This window comes from Pleurodeles waltl, chromosome 8, assembly GCF_031143425.1.
Source record: "Pleurodeles waltl isolate 20211129_DDA chromosome 8, aPleWal1.hap1.20221129, whole genome shotgun sequence".
Lineage (NCBI taxonomy): Eukaryota > Metazoa > Chordata > Amphibia > Caudata > Salamandridae > Pleurodeles > Pleurodeles waltl.
Genome location: NC_090447.1, coordinates 737,535,307 through 737,541,306, shown reverse-complemented (window position 1 = coordinate 737,541,306; position 6,000 = coordinate 737,535,307).

The following is a 6,000-nucleotide window of genomic DNA, read 5'->3' as shown; positions in this document are numbered from 1 at the left end:
AAGTGAGGTGCCGGAGAATCAAGACAGCTTAACACAGAAAAAGCCAGGTTTTAACCAACCTCCTAAAGGCCAAGAAGTTACGCTCCCTCCTGATAAACAGAGGGAGCAAGTTCAGGATTTAGGCGCAGCAGCAGTAAATGCTTTGTCATCCCATTTTACTTTATGGGTCTGGGGAACCTGAATGCTTAAAGCTCCCCTTGAACGGAGTTGCCGATTGGGATTATACCATCATAGCCGGGAAGCCAGATATTTAGATCCATTTCCGTGTACTGCTTTATAAGTCAAACATAACGTCTTAAAAATTATATGTTTAGCCACAGGTAGCCAGTGCAGTTGTTTTAAACTGCTACTGGGCGAGGCTTCATGAGGGAGATTTAAGATGGCCCGGGCAGCAGCGTTCTGAATCAGCTGACGTTTCTTCAGAGATACCTTATCCAAATTGAGCATCAGAGCATTACAGTAGTCTAGCCTGGATATAACTAATGCCAGAGTCACTGTAACCCTCCATTCTCTTTGAAGAAAAGGGAAAATCTTTTTAAGCATTTTCAGTGTCCAAAAACTAGTTTTGATAATAAGATTAACATGCGATTTGAAGGAGAGACAGTCGTCAAACACGACCCCCAAATTGTTTGTGGCCGTTGAGGAACCGGAAGAGTTCCATACTCTGTCGGCCACTAACGGGAGCTCCACAGTTCTTTCCAAGATCCAAAACATAACATTTCCGTTTTGTCCTCATTTAATTTAAGCCAATTTACATTCATCCACCCGTTTACTTCTCGCATGCATTCATTCAATCGATCTGCTACTTCCTCCCAGGGATGATCAATTGGGTGTCAGCAGCATACGAAGTTGGCCTAAAGCCAAAGGTGCTAATCAGTCTGGCCAGCGGTGCAACGTATAAATTAAATAAGGTAGGGCTAATCGATGATCCCTGAGGGACGCCACAAGGTAAATGGTATGCAGAGGACTTATAGTCACCAGAGCTTACCGTGGCCCATCTATCCATCATAAAGGATTCCAATGTTTTTAGGGCTACATCTCTAATCCCTGCTTGTTACAGGCGGGATATCATAATTTGAGGAGAAATAGTGTCAAATGCCACAGATAGATCCAGTAAGACTAACATAGCCCCTTGTCCTTCATCTACCATTCTCCGAATTGAATCAGAAGTGGTGATGAGGGCTGATTCTGTACTGTGAGACTTCCTAAAACCATGTTGAGAGGTATCTATTTCTCCTGTAGCAGTAAGAAAGTTGGCTAGTTCCTTATTAATATGTTTCTCAAAAATCTTGGTCTGGAAAGACAGTAAGGAGATAGGGCGTAAGTTGTTCAAATCTTGTCTAATTCTCTCTGGTTTCTTTTTTAGAGGAATTACTATAGCCTCCTTCCAAGAAGGAGGGTAAACTCCATAAGTGAGGACCTCACTAAAAATTGGAGCCAAGGCTGTCGAAACAGGATCGGGGCTAATTTAAGATATGAAGGAGGTCAAGGATCCAAGGGAGAACCAGATTTAATTTCTAACATTAGATTTTTTATTCTTTCAGGAGGTAAGGATTGGAAATTAGTTAACAGAGGGTGTTTAATATTTGAGTCCATGGTAACTACATCAGACTGCCCATCCCTCTCATCCGAGTGATTAAAACTTGCATACGTTTTTAAAATTTTATTTTCGAAGTATGCGGCCACCTTATTACAGAAATCTTGAGAATTCTCTAGCTCTTGGAGAGGCAAGGGGGAAGTTAACGCACTAACAATCTTAAAAGGTTTTGTAGGGGCATTGGAGGCCTCCTTGATTTTATGAGTATAATATTCAGATTTAGCTTGAAAGCTTGCCTCTTTATAGTTTTGAGAGCCGTTCTTAATTTCTCTTTCTCCATAAGATTAGAACTCAGTTTCCATTGCCGCTCTTGTTGGCGATACTTTCTTTGAAGCAGCTTAAGATCCCTTGTAAATCAGGGCTGGCTAGGCTTTTTCAATTTCAGTGAATCTACGGTCCTAAGAGGGGCCAGGTGGTTAATGGCAACATAAATTCCCTGATTGAAACTATCTACCAAAGACAGGGACAAGTCCTTAGCCCTTTCCCAACCTGCCTCCAATGCAGGTACTAGCTGTTCCTTCTTAATACGATTCCAGTGTCTATTCATTTTTCCTTTACAGTTGGATGGCTGAGATGGATGAATCTGCAAAAAATTGAAAGTTAGAAGAAAATGGTCTGTCCAGCTGAGCGGAGTGTTAGTTAATGCCAACTGGTCCTCAGACCGGGCAAAAATTCCGTCAAGCAGATGTCCAGCTTTGTGTGTAGCAGATTGAACTTTCAGCTCCCAATCTAAAGCTGCCATTGAATTTATAAACTTTTTGATATAAGAGTTTTGAATATTATCAAAATGGAGATTAAAATCCCCTAAAATAATAGCTTTAGTAGACATAATTAACGGTTTTAACAAACCTGACCAGTGCTGTAGGAAATTCAAAGTAGGACCAGGTGGTCGATATACTAACAGTCCTTCAAGAAGTAAAAGATTATTCTGATAAATGTTAAAATTCATGGCCTCGCAAATTTCGGATGGGGGGTTTGGGTCATTCCATTGGCACGTAAGATCAACTCTGCAAATGACTGCTAAACCTTCTCCCTTACCAGTTATTCTATCCAACCTGTGAAAAGCAAACCCCAAGGGGGTTGCTTCAATAAAGTCAGGATTGGAGTCTGTTTTTGTTCAAGTTTCTGTGATAACAAGGCAGTCAATATTCTTTTGTCCAATTAATTCTACAATTTCTGTTTTGTGTTTAATTAAAGAGTGGGCATTTATTAATGGCCCCCTAGTAGAGGTTCTGTCCTGAATTTGCTAACCCCTTACTGAATCCAAGTCCCTGTGCAAGGCTCTAGCCGCTCCTAAGGTCTTGGCTGCCTGAATCGCCGAATTACACTGCTTACAATCCCATACAGTAGGATGCTCTAACACCATCTTATGCTGGCAGGAATTGCCTGTGAGCGAGTGAAGAAAATGAGGGCAGGTAGTAAGAGTGGTCTGAGAATGGGCATGGTCCCCAGCCCCCAGACCCGGCCGGACACGAGTATATTGTCATATCTATTTTGCCTTTATTTCATTCTTACTAAACTTCTCGAGCAAGAAAAGAGGGCTGTTCGCAGTCAAGTGACATCATAATACGTGTATGCATTCATGACTGGTTACTGTTACTGAACTACCTTTTTCTTCCCTTTGGCTCTCTTCTCTTGCCACTTGGTATTTGTAGTTGTTATACTTGACTGCTGCTGTTGAATTAAAGCAAGGAAAGATAAGCATAATACTTGTCTCCGTGTCTTTAATAAAATTAAGACTTTCCTTCATAAATTACTCGGAAAATCTACATTTAGCAGTAATTCTCTATCAGGACAGGTAAAACACACCAGTGCATGTTCTACCTTTTAGATACATGCACCTTACCCATTGGGCCACCTGGGTTTTCCTTAGGGGTTACTTACACGTAGCAAAAGGGAAAGTTGGGCCTGGCAAGTGGGTGCTCTTGCCAGGTTGAAATGGCAGTTTAAAACTACACAAACAGACACTGCAGTGGCAGGTCTGAGATGTTAACAGTGCTACTCATATGGGTGGAACAATCAGTGCTACAGGCCCACTAGTAGCATTTGATTTTCAGGCCCTGGTAACACATGGTGCATTATACTAGAGACCTACTAATAAATCAAATATGCCAATCATTGATAAAGCAACCACCAATACCATTTTTACAGAGAGCACTTGCACTTTAGCACTGGTTAACAGTGGTAAAGTGTCCAGAGTCCTAAGGCCAACAAAAACAGGTTAGAAAAAAATAGGAGGAACAAGGCAAAACATTTGGGGATAACCCTGCCAGGTCCATCAGGCATCTACTCACCAGTCATAATAACATGTTACAATGAATACTTAACAGAAGTCAAACTTTGGTTTATCAAAGTGGGTAGATATTGCAGCAGTTTGATCATGTGCTATGTATGTATTTGAAGGTTGTTTATGTGTAATATTTTAAAATGAGGATATTTACCTTTTAAATGTGAACCTAAAAGTCAAATATCCAATACATAACATGCACATACTTCGCCTTGAAATCACTTCTCATCATCAGTATTCAAAATGAGTATAGAATTAAAAATAATAAAGGATATTTTTTTGTACATAAAATCCCTCACTTGAAATAAACATTTTGAATTCAATATATTTTTTGTTTCAAGACAGTGAAATATCAGCATGCCATTATTTTGTACAATATGATTGTACTTCTAGACATAATGGCTTCATATAGGTTTCAAATGTTGCTTTAGAAATAAATACACCACTATGCAGTAATATACAATATTTGGTTCTCATAAAAGCAATGTTATCCTACTGTTTAGTGCTTCAGACACACTGAAGTTACATCACTCTTGCAATTGCATTGTACAGATGCCCCCTGATTGAAATTTAAAACAAACGAAAATGCATGCAGACGATTTCAAACAATTTACTGTGCTGTGACAGAACTATAGATATACTATACATGTCACATGATTTTATTCATTCATTCATTAGCTTTATTTCGGTAAATATAAATACCATAAAAGCGCATCACACAAAAAAGGAACGGCAAGCTACATGATAAACAATTTAAGTCATAAAAGATTGAAAAAGAGAAAAAAAAAAGAGAAGAGAAATATTTACACATAAGCAGTTCCCTCATGGAAAATCGCACCTTATAGTTATGTAAAAACGCATTATAGGTAAAAGAATAAGATACAAGCCTGACAAACCATATCAGATAAAAAGGACATTTCAATTTAAAAAATATCTAAGAAAAATAAAAACAGCAGGTAGGGAATGCATCTGAACCAATAAAAGAGATATGTGCATGCAATGATAAATCCATCAATTGTTGTTTACCACATTCATTGTTAAATTTCCCTCTGCTTTTTTAAGCGTGTTCAGTCTGATACGCCAGATTGAGTCTAAATATTTTGACAAACAACAAACCACTAAAACCGATGAATCAGATTTAAAAATTCTCAAAGCTAGCAAGCAGTTTTTAAAACCCTTACTTCTACACAGAGGAATAATCCAACGGGCTCTTTGTTTGGAGTATGCGGGGCATTGGAAGAGAATATGAGTTACTGATTCTTCTCTGGCACAGCCCATCGGACACATCTTAGAAGAACAACTAAAATTAGACCATTTATAAGTGAGGGAACGCAAAGGAAGAGAGCCCACCCTGAATCTAATGTATAATGAACGAGCAAACGGGGAAGATACTATATCCATATATTGTGCAAATTCATAATGACATTTAAAATATAAAAAGTTTCCCGTCATGGATGATGACGAGACAGCGGACAGTTGGGAAAGTTGAACGTGGAGCCAGAAAGCATCCTTTAGAGTCTGGGTTGCGTTCTTAGGGATAGATAATGGTTCCTTCCAATAGGACCCCAAACCAAGAAGCGAGAGGGTCCTTTCTACATATGCACACCACTTGATTTTGGAGCTAGTGTTGTTGGCCATCAAGTTAGCTAGCGCACATCTATAATGGACAAGAGAATCTGATGACCATAGGCGAATCCAGTACAACAAGGGCTTGAGTGCAACGATCTGGCTAATAAAAGGGAGATTTAGGTCCATGCGTATTGGGAGCATTGGGGTACTGGAAGGAACTCTTAGCAATGACCTCAAGAAAGAGTTCTCCACTTTTATCAAATCATCCAGGCAACAGTGGCCCCACAGTTCAGCTCCATAGATTGCTCCCCCTCTTGCTTGTAGTTTATAAATTTCTACTGCGGGCGTCATGGCAAAGCTAGGAGATCTAGCTGCAAATCTTGCGATGCCACTCGCTCGCTGTTGCAATCGTAAAGTTGCCTTCTGGATGTGGCACTGCCACTTGTGCGAGTCTTCTAGTTTCAGGCCTAAATAATCAAAATCGCTGACTCTTTCCAGCGCGGCACCCTCTAAATAGATAGGTCGTCTCATTCTGCCTTTCCTATCG